Below are 17,504 nucleotides of genomic sequence, written 5' to 3'. Positions count from 1 at the left end.
TTGTTTAAAAGTGATCTGAGACGGTACTAAACTAACCTTGAGGAAATAACAGAACGACAAATACTTCCCGTGGCTGCTCTCCCTAACAAGGGTAATTTGGGGATTTATAAAGTTTTATAAAGTTCTCTTTTCAGGCTTCCTCTAATAGCACATTTCTACTGTAACTTTCACAAAATAAGACAAAGAAATCTGGGTACATTCCAGTTACAGAGACTGTGAGTATGTGAAATAGGAACATTTTGGAAAGTTTGCTTTAGAGAAGGAAAGCATTAGTTTGGTGTTTGGTGCTTATTGGATACGTGGTTTGTTTTGAACTAGTTAACAAGTTGACCAAGGTCTTAGGACTAATTTTAAGCACTTTTTAAATAAACGTGGTGTGCCTTTTGAAACTCACAGAACACTAGTGGTTTTAATTTTGATATTACAGACGAGAAAAGGATGGGCTCCTGCAGAAGTGAAACAGGTGGATGGGATGTAACTTTTCCAGTCCAGAACAATGTCTCTGTTCTTTTTTGCAGTCAGCATACTTAGGATTATTTGTCCATTTCCTGCACCCTCATTCATGCACTCCCCAGGAGAAGGTAGCTTTCCTTCCCTGTAGTCAGGTGGTTTCTTTGTTTTGGTCTCAATACCAAATATGTGGAGCTGGAATCCTCCCCTGGAATAATTCCTGACCGTAGTGTGTGTCACGTTGATTTCGTTTTCCCTGCCCATGACTTGAAGACCTCTTTTTTAAAGCACTGCTGCCTCTTAGATAATTTGGAGGCTAAAGAAGTTCCAGTATAATACGATCCCAAGCAATACTTGCTACCTTGCAAGGGTGATCTGTCCTTTTAAAATGTCTTAATGAAAGGGAAGTAAATTTGTGAGTAGTCGAACTATATATATCCTCACCCCCAGCTGCTTTTGTGGAGGCCGCTACCTTATGTGTATATAAGGGTCTTCCAGTGTTGTGCTTCTTGGTGTTAAGCATTGAATGACCACTCACGTCCCTTGAGTTCCCTTCTGAGGTTTGGAGAATATTGATGTTGAAAAGTTAAGACTGAGGAAGAAATCTTACTACTTTCTTCCTTAGAGTAAAATACAAATCCTGAGAAAATGGATAGTAGCACAAGAAAACTCTGTGAACGTGTTGCATTGTATAAACATCTTATTTATAAATATGAAGGGTTTTGATGCCCTCAAGACTTTATGGAAAAATTAAAAAGATTTACTTTTTCTTACCCAAGTCTGAGAAAAATAAGGGGAATCGGCTATTGCAAGCCCTTTTGTAGTTTGTTGAATAATTTAAATTTGTAGACATTCAAAATTTCCTACAAAATGCTGCTTATAATTTTTTTCTTGATCCAGCCATTAGTGGTTTTCTAGCTTTGGCTTTTATTGGGTATTGTATATAGGTTTGTATTGGTTTTGGTGGCGTCGGCGTCTCCTTGGCATTTTACTGATTAGCATTCGGCCAAGGAAGAGCCATCTACCTGCAGAAAGTTTATTTAGCTAGCAGAATGGAAACTTGTGAATGAGCCTGGTGGTGAAATAGGTCAGGCCATTCATTGTTCCTCAAGTGTCAACATACTGACTTAGACAGTATTCAAACCATCTAGAGCAACGCCTTTTTGCTTATTTGTTTTTGTAACACGGGTGCAGTGTACTATAGAAAACAAAAATTACAATCATGAGCAGTTTTATTAATGCTGCTGTGCTGGTTTTGTAAAAAAATGTACATTATGTCTTTTGACAGGTTTGATTTTAACTAGAGAAATGACATTGTAAATCATAATATTCTCTTTTAATTTAATACGAAGAATTCAATTAACAATATTGAAAATACTTAATGTATTATATTGTATATATTTCTCTACTTTGGTTCTAGCTGTTTTATATGATTGACATGTTATTTAAGAGATAAAACTGCCTTGACCTTTTGGAGACTTACACTGTAAATAAAGAAGACTTAAAATAACAGAATCAGCTTCACTTCGTTTTGAATCAGCTTGAATTAGCAAGCGGAGATGGCGTTTGGTGCCCAAGCCTCGCCCCTCGTCCCCCATCACTGGCCTCAAAGTGTTGCCTTCTGTTTGTTCTCTTGCCCTTTGTTTCCCCATAAGATTTGTCTTTCACTAGTAAATGGCCTTCTTAAGTCCCAGAAAAGGGGGTCTTAAGTCTGTGCGTTTGCGTCTGTCAATCATGGTTTCACCTTTTCTGCCCTCCTTTTCTTCATGTGTTTCTGCTTTCCTGGTGGGACACTCAAGAAGGTACTGCCCTTTCTCAGCTTGGAATGGCTGATTCGCCTTGATGGCAGGCTCTCTAAGCTATTAGTTGGTTCCCAGCCTGTTCAGAGGAGTCTACCTGACTGGACCCGGCTATGCTGTAACCAGCAGCTGCTCCCCTTTGGGCAGCCTGGTCCCCTTCAGTGCGCCTGGGCTCTCCCGGGGCCATGGGAGCCACTGCTATGGTGGGGTGGTGCTTGTGCTGGGGCCAGGCACCTAGTTCTCTGTTCCACCCACCTGGAAGTGTCCTGTGGTGGAAATCCTTTTCTCGTACATTTCCCAGCTCAGTGCTTAACAAAACTAAGATTTATAACCTAAGTTTAAAAACTGTGGCTAAAACCATTCCAAATATATCATCTTAACCACTTTTAAGTATATAATTTAGTAGCGTTAACTATATTCACATTGCACGTTATATCCCTGAAAGGTTTTCATCTTGCAAACCTGAAACTATACCCATTGAGCCATTTCTCCTGTTCACCCGGCTCTCTGGTAACCATTCTCCTTACTGCTTTCACTAATTTGACTGCTTTAGGTTCTTTACTGTAAGCGAAGTCATATAAGATTTGTCTGTGGATGGCTTATGTTACTTATAATATCTTCATTCAACCATGTCATAGCATTTCCTCCCTTTCTTAAGTTAAATGAGGGACGCCTGGGTGGCTCAGTCGGTTAAGAATCTGTCTGCCTTCAGCTCAGGTCATGATCCCAGGGTCTTGGGTTTGAGTCCTGCTTCGGGCTCCCCGCTTAGTGGGGAGCCCGCTTCTTCCTCTGCCTGCCGTTCCCCCTACTTGTGCTCTCTCCCTCCCTCTCTCTGACAAATAAAATCTTAAAAAAAAAAATGATTTTCTAGGTTGAATGATACTCCATTGTATGTATGTACCACATTTTCTTTATTCATTATCAGGGGATATTTGAATTGCTTCCACCTCTTGGCTGCTGTGAATAATGAACATGGAAGTGCAAATGTACTTTGAAGATCCTTTAAAGAAATTCTTTTGGATAAATACAGAGAAGTGGGATTGCTGGATCCCATGGTAGTTCTATTTTTTTAAATGTTTTGAGGAATCTCCATACTATTTTCTCTAGCAACTGTACCATCTCCCAATCCTACCAACAGTAGTACACAGGGTACCAATTTCTCCATGTCCTTTCCAACACTTGGTTACTCATTTTGATGGTGGCCATTCTAATGAGCGTGAGGCAATATCTCATTGTGGTTTTGATTTGCATTTCTCTCATGATTAGTGATGTTGAGCATATTTTCATATGCATGTTTATCATTCGTATATTTGGAGAAATGTCTGTTCCAAGTCCTTTGGCCGTGTCTAAATTTGACTTCTTGACTTTTTTTTGTTGTTGCATTGTAGGAGTTCTTATATTTTCTGGATGTTAACCCCTTATCAGATGTATGATTTGTTAGTGTTTTCTCTCATTCCATAGCCTGCCTTTTCATTCTGTTGATTGTGTCCTTTGATGCACAGAAGTTTTTGGCTTAGTCTGTTTGTCTCCCTTTGCTTGTACTTTTGATGTCATATGCAATAAATCATTGCCAAACCCAATGTGTTGACGCTTTCCCCTTCTTATAGTTTTACAGTTTTAGGGCTTTATCCTATTTCGAGGTAACTTTTATATGTCGTAAAATAAGGTCTAACTTTACTCTTTTGCATGTGGATATCCAGTTTCCTAATACCATTTGTAGAAGAGACCATCTTTTCCGCATAAGTGGTCTTGGCACCCTTATCAGGGATCATTTGAGCATATAAGCAAGGGTTTATTTCTGAGTCCCATTTAGTTATGTGTCTGTCTTTATGCCAGTATCACAGTGTTTGATTCCTGTAGGTTTTGTAGTATGTTTTGAAATAGGTAAGTGTGAGGTCTCCACCTTTATTTTGCTTTTTCAAAATTGTTTTGGCTGTTTGAGGTCTCTTGAGATTCCGAATGCGTTTTAGGATGAATTTTTCTATTTCTGCAAAACAAAAAACAAACAAACAAAAAAAGCCATTGACATTTTGATAGGGATTGTGCAGATTGCTTTGAGTAATATGGACATCTTAATATTAACTCTTTTAATTCATGATCACAGGATGTCTTTCTACTTTTGTTCTGCCTTTAATTTCTTTGACTAATGTTTTATAGTTTTCAGAGTACAAGTCTTTCACCTTTTGGTTGGGTTTATTCCTAGAATTTTATTCTTTTTGATACTACTGTAAATGGACTTGGTTTCTTAATTGCCTTTTCAAAGTATTCATTGTTGGTTTTTGGAAACACAACTGATTTTTTTAAATTAACATATAGTGTATTATTAGCTCCAGGGGTACAGGTCTGTGAATCGCCAGGTTTACACACTTCACAGCACTCACCATAGCACATAACTTCCCCATTGTCCATAACCCCACCATCCTCTCCCTACCTACCCACCCCCCCGCCTGAATTCCTGGCAACCCTCAGTTTGTTTTGTGAAATTAAGAGTCTCTTATGCTTTGTCTCCCTCCCAATCCCATCTTGAGAAACACAACTGATTTTGTGTTGATTTTCTATCCTGCAATTTTACTAAACTTATTTTATTATTACGATTTTTTTTTGTATACATACTCTTTAAAGTTTTTTTCATGTAAGATGATGTCATTCACAAACAGATCTTTTTATTCTTCCTTTTTAATTTCCATGCCTTTTATTTCACTTTCTTGCCTCATTGCTCTGGCTGGGGCTTCAATGTTATTTTGGATGTAAATGTCGAGGTGGGCATCCTCGCCTTGTTCCTGACCTTGGAGGAAAAGCTTTCAGTGATGCTAGCTGTGGACTTTTCCTATATGACCTGTATTATGTTGATGTAGTGGTCTACTTTTAGTTTGTTGAGTGTTTGTATCATGAAAATGTGTGCAATATTGTCAGATGCTTTTTCTGCATCGATTGAAATGGTTAAGTGGTTTTTATCCTTCCTTCTGTTAATGTGGTGTATTACATTGATCTTCATATGTTAAAGCATCCTTGCCTCTTGGGGATAAATCCCATCTGGTCCTGGTGTCTGATCCTTCTAGTGCATTGTGGAATTCAGTTTGCTAGTATTTTGTTGAGGACTTTTGCATCTCTGTTTATCAGGGATGGCGCTCTATAGTTTTCTTTCAATGTCTGTCTCTGGCTTTGACATCAGGGTAATGCTGGCCTTATAAAATCGTTTTGAGAGTTTTTCCATCTCTTCAGTTTTTAGGGAGAATTTGTGAAGGATTGGCATTAATTCTTCTTTAAATGTTTGGTAGAATTCACTAGTGAAGCCCTCTGGTCCTGGATTTTCTTTGTTGGGAAGTTTTTGATTATTGATTCAATCTCTTTCTAGTTATAGGTCTGTTCAGACTTTCTATTTCTTTGTGATTCAGTCTTGGCAGATTGTATCTTCTAGGAAATTATCCATTTCTTATAGGTTATCCAGTTTGTTGGCCTATGGTTGTTCATGGTGTTCTCCTATATCCTTTTTTATTTCTGTGGCATTAGTTGTAATGTCCTTTCTTTCATTAGTGATTTTACTTATTTGAGTTGTCAGTCTTTTCTTTTTTTTTTTTTTTTTTAAAGATTTTATTTATTTATTTGACAGAGAGAGAGAGAGAGATCACAAGTAGGCAGAGAGGCAGGCAAAGAGAGAGAGAGAGGAGGAAGCAGGCTCCCCGCTGAGCAGAGAGCCTGATGCAGGGCTCAATCCCAGGACCCTGAGATCATGACCTGAGCTGAAGGCAGAGGCTTTAACCCACTGAGCCACCCAGGTGCCCCTCGGTCTTATTTTCTTAATCTAGCTAAGGGACTGTCAATTTTACGGATCTTTCCAAAAACCCAACTCTTTTGTTGTTTTTTTCTATTCTCTACTTTTTCTCTCTGCTGTAATCTTCATTATATCCTTCCACCCGGCACCTTGGGATATAAGGTTATTCTTTTTTTCGAGTTCCTTGAGGTATAAAGCTATGTTGTTGATGTGAGATTTCTTTTTCAGTATACACGTTCACACCTGTGAGCTTCTCTCTTCATTCTCCTTTGACTTTATCCCATAAGTTTTGGCATTTTGTGTCTAACTTTTCATTTGTCTCAAGATATTTTCTAATCCCCCTTGTGATTTCTTCTTTGAACTTGTGGTTGTTCAAGTGTGTGTTGTGTAATTCTCAGGTATTTACATATCTTCCAGTTCTCCTACTGCTATTGATGTGTAGTTTTATTCCATTGTGGTTGGTAAAGATACTTGGTGTGATTCCAGTCTTCTTAACAATTCCTGCCCCAAAGAAATCTTCTTTCTAGAACATGTATTCTGATGTCTTATGTTGAAACAAAAGAGAAGGGAGAGATCCTGGTAAGTGTTTTGAAATTGAATGTCACGAATGAAACGTGACTACCAGTTGCTGCCCTCGGGATTTTTCCTGATGTCTTTACCTATTAAAAGAAGGGCTCCCCACCCCCCAAAATCTCTATTGTTAAAACTGAAAGTAAAAGCTATGAAATCATCATTTTACTGTAGTAAATGTCTTTTAAAGCATCCTTGGAGTTAGCCGTCTTGGATTTGGCTCTGATTGGTTGTTTGCGGCTTATTCATTTAAAGTTTTCAAATTTGTCAGAATATGTGTAACAGGGAAGAGGAAACTTTTAACCTTCGAAATCCTCACCTTTAAGACATTGATTGCATTTATATGGGTCTTAGCACTGTATCATAAAAGCTGCCCCTGCTCTTAGGGTAGAGGGAGGAAGTATTTCAGGGAGTTTGTTAGGGTTAAGAATGGACCAAAATGAGGTTGCAGTGGTGAGAAGTGGCCAGTAGAGGGCTCTGAGGTACTGGATTCTAAGCTTTCTGAATTGGCTCTTCAGAGCTATAGGAAGCCCTTAGAGGGACCCCCTGGGACGAGGAGACCCAAGTTCCAAAAATTTTTACCAGAGTCCAAAGTGCCTTTTAAGCTACTTTTTGACAAGAGTCTGTTATATCTTAGAATATGTAGTTTTCAGATGGATGTGTAAATTAGAAATAGCTTAGTATTATTTTTTCCTAAAGATTTTATTTATGTATTGGAGAGATACATAAATAAGGAGATAAGGAGAGAAGGAGATAAAAAGAGAGAGCGGAAGAGAGTTCTAGAGCATGAGAGGGGGAGGGGCAGAGGCAGAGGGAGAAGCAGACCCCCAGATGAGCAGGGAGCCCCATGTGGGACTCGATCCCTGGACCCTGGGATCATGACCTGAGATGAAGGCAGATGCTTAACTGAATGAGCTCCCCAGGTACCCCTACTTTAGTATTTTCTACTCAGATTTGTAATTCTTTTTTTCAAATGAAGGTAGCACTAAAAGCTTTTCATTTGAAAAAGCACAATTTTGATAAATTTGCTGTCCATACACCGCTGAAATAGAGTCATAAGTACAAATGAGTGACTATCAGAAAAAGGACATTAGGAAAAACTAGGAAAATCTCAAAGTGTGTGTGGACTTTAAGAAGAAAGCACCAATATTAGTTCATTAATTGTGACAGTTGCACCTTATTAAGTAAGATATCAATAGTAGGAGAAGCTGGGTGTATGGAAACTATACTATCTTTATATTTTTTTTTTCTGAAACAAAAACCAAGTGATTATATTGTAGATAGGAAGAGTGTCACTCTAGAGATGTTGAATTTAATGAAATTAAACTAGAAGGTCGTTTTGTCCTCTGTTGTCACTTTCTTCCTTTCCCAATTCAAAGAACCAACTGCTCTTTAGAAGAAGATAGGCAAGCGGAAAGAGGATATACTTGCATGTCTGATGGCCCTTTCCCTGCTATCTTGCTACGGGCAGCTTCCTCATACAGGTAAGAGCAGGTAAGAGCTGAGGGGTACCCATCCACCACAGATCTCCAGGGCCCTCACTCTGTGAGGCCCTCTCCTCTCTGGTACTCTGTCCCATGAACTCAGCTACCTTGGGTGTTCCCCAAGGAGTAGAACAGGATTCTCCTCAGTTGCCCCTCTCTCTGCTTTGGCCTCGAAACTTTCCGAACATCATCTGGGACAAACTGGGATCACCTCCTTTGTTCCCCACCACTCAAGGATCTGTTGTCCTTTACTGGCTGATACCCAGTTTTTGAAAACTGTTGTTCTATGGATTTTATCTGGTTTTCATGATTGTTTCAGTAAATCTGGGCCCTATTACCTCACTTTGGCCAGAAGCAGAAGGCAAAATTAGATGGATTTATAAGGATTATATCTAAATGCAATGTTGAATTATAGACACAGTGTTTCCTTTGTCAAAATAAAAAGTAATACTCTGTTCATAACTGTTGTAAAAATGACTTAAAAAATCCAGTCCCTTCTAGTTGAAGTCCTCTTTTCTGTAAAACATTAAAATAGACAACATAACTAAGAAAAAAAATTGTATTTATTGTTTTGGTGGGGGTGAAGAAGGAGAGAGAGAATCTCAAGCAGACTTCACACCCAGTGCAGAGCCTGATGTGGGTGGGGCTTGATCTCATAGCCCTGAGATCATGACCTGAGCCAAAATCAAGAGTTGGACGCTTAACCAACTAAGCCACCTAGGTGCCCCTCAGAAAGAAAGTTTTAATTCAATATGCAAAAATATGCATTGGGGTACCAGCCGATAATTGTGATCCTCTACACAGATATACATTATCACCTGGCAGCACATGTTCTGGGGAGAAAAGAACCCTAAGCCAGGCTCCTGGTGTTGCCACCATATTTGCCTTTTAGCTTCTCGTCTTGACAACGCTGGTGAACTTCAAGGCTGTTCAAGAATGTCTTGAACAGGGGCGACTGGGTGGCTCAGTGCGTTAAAGCCTCCGCCTTCAGCTCAGGTCATGGCCCCAGGGTCCTGGGATCGAGCCCCACATCGGGCTCTCTGCTCAGCGGAGAGCCTGCTTCCTCCTCTCTCTCTCTCTGCCTGCCTCTCTGCCTACTTGTGATCTCTGTCAAATAAATAAATAAAATCTTAAAAAAAATCATTAAAAAAAAGAATGTCTTGAACATTGGGCATAACTAATTGCCCTATAGCTTATTGTAGCAGAGCTTGGTGGGTATTTATGGATTTTTCCACATAGAATTTGATGGACATTTCTATTGCTAGTGTGCTGATTGATCTGGGAGAAACCCATCTGGCAGCTCCAGCCAGCCCTTCAGACTCTGATTATCACCATCCCTTCCAGTGGTAACATATAAGGTATCATTATATCATTAACGAAGTCCTCCTTCCGGAGAGCCCTGCTCAAGCTGCTAGCAGAAGAGCACACCCTGATGTTCTAGAAGTGATTCTTCTAGTAACATCTGTTGGGACTAGTCACACTACCATTGTATAGGGGCCCTGCTGTAGCTTTCCCGTGCTCATTTCTAAATACCTGTAGGCGAAAACTGCAGAGATAGGTTGCTCTTAATGTTAGAGATATTGCTTTTCCCTTCCATCCCCTAGAAGTGAATGCAAGGTTAAGTGACACTACAGAAGATGGGTGTGATGGCTCTGAGAAATCCAGGCTCTTTGATTATGGTGGAAGGTGGATACGCCCTGCCTTAGTAGAAGCCTGGAAGCTGTATCTGGTACATTCTCTCTGCTGCCAGAGTGAGATTTTTATCTCCTCCTTCCCATGAACATGGTGTGTGCTATTTCACTATACCGTATCAGCTATGCTTTGCTGTTGTCTGCTGGTGGTAATAAATACCTTCACTCATTCAGTCCAGAAACACCTATGGAACATGTACTCTTGACGAGGTCCTGCTGCTGCAGAGATGAATGACCTCACAGTCTCAAGACGCTTACAGTTCAGTGGTGGAAATGGACATATAACAGATCACCGTAAGGTGTGAGGTAAAGATCGATACATGTTGATTTTGTGAGTGGAGGTAAGCTTTGTTCTCTGAGAATATTTATTCAATTAGCTACATGACAAATTTGCCGATTTGAAGAATGCTTTGTTTTAGCGACTTTAGAAGAGATTTATCTTTTATTTGTTCTTTATGATGTGAGCTTGAGGCTTTCTGCTTTGTAAAGTGTCGCATCTCCTCTGTGAATGTCGGGGAGAAGACAGCTTGGCGTGAACAGCTAATTTTAAGCATCTCCCATGGAACAACCTGAATTGTTCAGTGAGGGAGGTTCTCTAAGCTAAGGCAGGAGGGTAACTCCAAACCCTTCTGAGGACATCTAAGTGAAATCCCACCTAAAAACATATTATTAATAGCTTGTAGCTGCTCTGTGAAGGCAGGGACCTTTCTTTACTCATTTCTATGTTCCCCGTAACAGTTCTTTGCATAGTTGAACTGGAGACAAGCCCATGGAACTCTAGGGACAGAGAATGACTTAAGCAACCACAGTCTCTTCTGTATAAGCTCCCATGACTCTTCTCATGTGACTTGGTTATTACCATGACCCTCACTGGCTGACCCAACCCTTCTTTATGCCCAAAGCAACTCTCCAAATAGGCTGATGTACAGAGCCCACTAGCCTAGATCATCCCACTAGATCAGGGATGATCTGGTTTGAGGAGTGTGTCCAGTAGAAAGACTACATGTTGGATGATGCCTAATGGATTCCATCAAATTCTCTTTTTTGGCCATTTGGATTTTCAGAGAAGGCAGTAGAAGCAGTGGCTGTGTGTGTAAGTTGAAGCAGCAGAGGGAGAAGCTAAGAAGGCAGCTGAGTCCCGAGTATAATGGGCTCAGTAGAGGAAGGAGTGAGACAAAGCTGAGGGGTTGACCGCTTACCCAGTACTTGTTCGAGCTGCCTGAGCTTCCACTCTCTCGTGACTAGCAAGGACTTTGCCAGCTCTCCACGAAGCCCACAGAGGTCCTAGGACTTCCTTCCTTTCTCTCACGTGAATAATAAATGCCCATCAGGTGAGGTGGGCATCACTGCTCCTCACAGCCTCTAAGAGTCTAACACAATATTTAGACAGATAATTCTAAAAGGATATATTCATGCTTCCATTGCCATATCACACATTGTAACAGCATGCCAACTTCACCATAATGTTCACATTTAGCCTTATGCTGCTTCTGTGTTTGCCAATCCATATGTTTGCATTTTTGCCAAGATAATATAGTGTAAAATTGTATTGCTTGAAATACTGTGATTTTAATGTAAACTAGCACCTTAAAAAGTATTGCAAACAAAACTAAGCAGGTAAGCCTGAGAAAGAATTTTATTACCCATATTATTTTAGAACAGTTCTTATTTAAATCAAAATGCCTTGCTATTCTATTTTAATGTGTTTTGTACATATAAATAAACTCAGGACTGGCAAATACATGATTTTCATCAGATACACTTTGTTTGATTGAAGATTAAATGCTTTTGTAAAACGTGTCCTGTTTGAAGTTGAAATTTCATGTTACCACAGGAATGATCGGCAGAAGCTCATTTACAATCGGTAAATTGATTTATGAGAGTACCCACAGGGTTTTAGCTGTTATTTTTGGACTTGCTCCCCAACCCACACAGGCAATTAAGTAAGAGTCAGAAAAAAGGAAACACTCATCTGAATCATCTTTTAAAGTCTAGGTTTTGCTCTGAGACAAAGGATTTTATTTCCTGGTCTCATATTTAGCATATACACTGGTCATATTCACATGGATGGTCTCTATTTTCTGCAATCGTCCAGTTCCCCTTCCATCTTTCTTTAGTGTGTGCCTTTTAAAGAAAAATGACTCTTTTAAAGAAAAATTCCACCCTTTTAAAGAAAAATGCCTCTTTCAAATATGTAAGGTACATTTGATGGACTACTGCCTACAGTATCCAATACTTACCCCTCCTTCAGGGACTTGAGAAAATTTTTTTTTTTTTTTTCTTTAAATGTGCTATCATGAACATAAAACTAGGAATTCCGGTTGAAATGAGGAAAAATTAAATTATTCAGGTATATTTGGTCTCCTAGACAGAGCTGGTATCCTTAGTGCTGAAGACCGACTTGAACTTTAACAGAATTCAGGTCTGTTTTAATTTAATTGAAATACAGAGCCAACTCAGTGGCCATGACATTCAAGGGTTTCCAGGTAGAACTGACTTTGCAGGGCATCTGACAATGGGTGTGCTTCCCCTAATTCCTACTGCTCTGCAGACTTAAAAGCATTTAGCAAATATTTAAAAATGATCAACCCAGGCCTTTCACATGCAAATGTTATAAGGATTCAAAAAAATAAGTATACATATTGAAAATATAATGCCTTTTTTATGGAAGTTAAAGAATTTCATAAGGCCATGGAAAAATACAAGAAGGCAAGAAAGTAGCCAAATTATTAATGATTGTTGCTAGATTTGTAGGAGGCTCCTACTAAATTAATTTCAATCCTGAAATCACAGGCAAGCAGTTACTGCTAGGTCAAGATTATGGAAGTTCTCAATGGAGCCTGATCCATCATTGTGTAGATTTTGGCATTTTTCTTTTCTTTTTTTGTTTGTTTGTTGCATTTTTGATTCATGTAGTTGGAAGACCTTCTTTACTTACTGAAAATAATGACTCACATATAAAGAAGACCCTCTTCAGCAGTGAAAAGTGATTTCTGTTTGAGTAAAATTCAGTAATAGCCACTTCCTCTCAAACAGGAGTGATGCCAACAGTATATTACAGAGATACCTGTTCTCAGGATTCTAACCAGTTGTTACTACAAAGGGTATAGAACACTCTTTCGGTGCAGTCAAGATTTTTGTCCTGATAGACCATCAGCCTTACGCGTTGTGTGTGGTTCCCATCTTAACTTGGAGTTAAAATCCTGGCCTATTTATATTAATCAAAGTACATAATTGTTTTGTTGTTTTCTTGGAGAACAGTTTTACATTCATTGCAGTTCGTTTGCTAGCCTAGTATTATACATCTTGGAGTCTACCCGCAGTAATTTCTCTATTCTGTAGACATAAACATAAACCTGTCTAGAAAATAGAGAAATTATTGTAGGTGGGGAAAATAAAGTCTTGTTTAACTTATGACATCTACCCAAGTGACCATGTTTTATTTGTTCCTGAACCAGTTTTAAAACCACATTGAGATATCACCTTACACCAGTTAGAATGGCCAAAATTAGCAAGAAAGGAAACAACGTGTGTTGGAGGGGATGTGGAGAAAGGGGAACCCTCTTACACTGTTGGTGGGAATGCAAGTTGGTGCAGCCACTTTGGAGAACAGTGTGGGGATTCCTCAAGAAATTAAAAATAGAGCTTCCCTATGACCCTGCCATTGTACTACTGGGTATTTACCCCAAAGATACAGGATGTAGTGAAAAGAAGGGCCATCTGTACCCCAATGTTTATAGCAGCAATGGCCACGGTCACCAAACTGTGGAAAGAACCAAGATGCCCTTCAATGGAGGAATGGATAAGGAAGATGTGGTCCATATACACTATGGAGTATTATGCCTCCATCAGAAAGGATGAATACTCAACTTTTATAGCAACATGGACAGGACTGGAAGAGATTATGCTGAGTGAAATAAGTCAAGCAGAAAGAGTCAATTATCATATGGTTCACTTATTTGTGGAGCATAACAAATAACATGGAGGACAAGGGGAGATGGAGAGGAGAAGGGAGTTGAGGGAAATTGGAAGGGGAGGTGAACAATGAGAGACTATGGACTCTGAATAACAATCTGAAGAGTTTGAAGAAGTAGGGGGGGTGGGAGGTTGGGGAAACAAGGTGGTGGGTATTAGAGAGGGCACAGATTGCATGGAGCACTGGGTGTGGTACAAAAGCAATGAATACTGTTATGTTGAAAATAAATTAAAAAAAAGATTAAAAAAAATAAAAGGAGAATTTGGTTTCCATAAAGGTCAAGTAAAATATTTTCAGTAAAACCTGTGCAACCCCCTTTTTCATGAATTCAGCACCATACAAAATCAATTAAGTGTATTAAATATTCAAATACTTTAATAGAACAAGAAATGCATGAATGATGTTAAAATCAGTACAACGAAAATATTCTGAAAAATATGGTTTACTTAATAATGAGACACTACAAAAGATGTTTCCTTTCATTTTTCTGTTTCCTTTTTAAGCTAAACTTCGTGGAAATCTTTGGTTCTTTTTCTTTTCTATTTTTCTTAAAGGAGGCACCATGCTGTGATGGAATGCCAGGTTTGGTAGGGAAGAAGGGACAATGTGCCTGAATTCCTAGTTCATCTCCCATCACACATGAACTCTGTGGCCTTGGCAAGTCACTTACCTTCATAGAGCCTTGGTTTACTTGTTGATAAAATGGGGGTAATCATACCTACCTTACTAAGTAAATACATAGGACTAGAATTGCTGGGTCGTAAGGCAAATATATGTTTATAGTGATAAGAAATTACCAAACTGTTTTCTACAGTGGTTTTACCATACTTGAGTTTTAAAAGAAAACAGATTAGCCCTACTTCAAATCCGTATATCTATAACCTTAAGGAATCAAATAGCTTCCCAGAGAGTGCAGGAATTGTGCAGGTAATGCATGGAGAGTGTGGCGAGATGGAGCAGGGACGCAGGAAACTTGGGTTGGAATGTTTTGACTTAGCTTGCTCATCCCACCACATTCCAGGTCTGATGTCTACTCGCAGGGAGATGGATTCTTCAGCCTTCAGGCCCTTTTTTGCTCTAGTTACTGAACCTCTAGTTACATAGAGGCAGGAAAAACGTAAGCTATTTCAGGGAAGTTTTGATATTATTCTGTACATAATGGATCCCTGGGTGGCCACATAGGTCACCCCAGCGGCCAGTTCAGTTGTTAGCCCAGTGTTGAGCAGTCCACTCTGTTACTGTGTGAGGTTCGCCGTGGGCCCTGGGTTATAAAGCTGCGTCTTCAGCATGGAGTCCATGCCAAACTCCTTGTCCTACCTTCCCATTGCTGTCCCCGTGGGAGAACTGAGGCTCCAGTTTATCATTATTTTTAGTCTGTTCTGCCCAAGAACCGCACCTACGCACTAATCAGGCCACCCTTTCTGTTTCATCCTCATGGGCAGATCGAGGGCTATCCCAAACCTTTTTATAGTAAAGCTGTTTTGTTGTCTAGAAACTCATCAGTGAGAAAAACACTTGTAGGGAAGTAGGTAGAAGCTGTAAGGTGCTAAATATTTTTCTTTCATTTACGTATAATTTGGATCTCAAGCAAGGATGATTTTCCTTTTATTATGTGCACAGTGTATACCAATTGATCTTTAAACCTTGGGCAGAAATGTGTGAAGGAGCAGGGACGTGAAATAAAAGGCATATCTTTGTGGGTTGATGAGTAGATGAGTCTGAAACTGGTCCCAGTACTGGGGATATAGGGAGGGACCAGAGAAAGAGGCAGACCACTTCGCCTTGGTAGGTGGCAGTTGGAATAAGCAAGTGAATAACACAGGAGACATTTCTTGGGCAGCCGCAAGATGAGTGGGACTCTACAACCAGACTCCTACAGCTGCCTCCCACCGCCCCCACAAGAATCTTAGGAGTTTATATAGAGGCCTTCACTGGGTTCAGTCATATATGCCATCCAGATGGTCTCAACAACACATTATCCTCTCAAGGGCTGCATCCTTGAAATGGCTCCAGCTCTGGGAATGGGGAGCAGAATGTACATTTCAAGGGTAAGAGAGAAGGTGAGGAGCCTCTGATATCCTGGCTCCAGCTTGCATGGTCACCGGAGGTCACGTCCTCTCGACGACCTCCTCCAACAGTCTGGTGTCTCTGCCGATCTGTGCACAGGTAGCTCCCAGCGGAGATGTAGGGGAGTAGGATACACAGCTGAGGAGAAATAATACTGTCAGAGACCCCAAGGCACTTTAGAGGATTATTGCAAAAGGTAGAAATGCTTAAATATTTAAGATTCTTGTGAAGCTCATACAGCATCCAGTGACGACTCTAACAACTCTATAACTTGATGCATTCTGGCCACCTTGTGTGGCAGAGAAAAACGTGGCTATTTTTAGCCCTTTGTCCTAATTTTTTTTTGACCTGTGAATGATCCCAGGAAAACAATCTAGCAATACATTTCACTGAAGTAATGAATGGGGAACATGCAGATTGTCAACAGCCAAGGTTAAACATGATATATGAGTGTGAGCACTGGTGCTGAGGGTCCCCCATGAAAACAGTTTGTTGGCACCCTCCACTGAGACCAGAAGGAAATCCCAGCCCCGCACCGAGTGTCACTGGGATCCACATGCTCTGGGCAAGATGGATCTCCACGGTGAAGGACTGTTTGCGGTGATGAAGGTAATACTCTGGAACAAATAGAAGGTGGGACATAGGGAAAGAGCAGGCTTTTCCCTCTAATTAAGACCCTCTCTATGTAAGTTAGGTGTAGGGAATGTGTGTTTCCACCTACCATTACTTTGGAAGAGGAGAGAGTCTTGTGAAGAAGAGTTATCCAAACAAGAGAGCCCAGGACCCTGCGGTGGCACGTGTGGCGAAGGGACACAAGTGTACATGTGGTCAGAGGAAGAGCTCTGTGTGGGCCGCACAGGTGTGAGCAGGGTTCTTGGTGAAGGTGGGGCTTGACTAGGCCCTCAGGGATTTGGCTTAGTGTGAAGAGAGGGTGGGTGTCTCATGCCAAAACCCAGCCGAGCCGGTGGATTTGAGGACCTGTGAGTACTTGTGTCAGAAAACCCAGGAGAAGTAGGGCTTGATGATAAGGAGGAATCCTTGAAAGTATGGAGGCTCGTGAAGTCCGGTTTGAGGCATGCTGATGAGGGGCTCTGGAGATTTGAAGAGAGACCTATGAAAGCTTCTTAAAATCTGAACTTGGTCAGCGGAATGAGTAAAATCCAAACCTCTGACCACTCTGTTACCTCTTTTGCGAGGAATAGTACCCCTGATAATTTAGTGTAAAAAAGATTATTGATTCTGGGCTACTGCTGAGTGCCAGTTTCTTTACATGCACACACACACACACACACACACACACACACACACACACACTTTTGTTCTGAGAAGTTTTCTAGTAGATAGAGGAAATGTTTTTTCAACTAAAAAGTGACTAGTTCTATAAAACAACAAACTATTTAGTGGCTAACCCCCAAAGGAGAGATTATTGTTTAAGCATATATAGCAAACTGATTCCAGTTCAGTGTTTTGGATGGAAATAAAAGAGCATAAGCAAAAACAGCAGGAACATTTGAAAAACACTCATCTCCCTTCCAGAACTCCATTCTTATAATGGACATAAAAGCCTTGGGTTTTAAACTATGGGCTAGAGAAATGTTATTTGTGCTCGCCATTCTCCTCGTTACAACTCCTGATAGTGTTAATACTTTTATTTATTACCTTTCTTTAAAAAAATACAGGGAAATGACCTGTTCC

This window comes from Lontra canadensis, unplaced genomic scaffold (assembly GCF_010015895.1).
Source record: "Lontra canadensis isolate GAN:19392208 unplaced genomic scaffold, GSC_riverotter_1.0 scaffold18, whole genome shotgun sequence".
NCBI classification, from domain to species: domain Eukaryota; kingdom Metazoa; phylum Chordata; class Mammalia; order Carnivora; family Mustelidae; genus Lontra; species Lontra canadensis.
Note: the sequence above shows the minus strand (reverse complement) of the source record.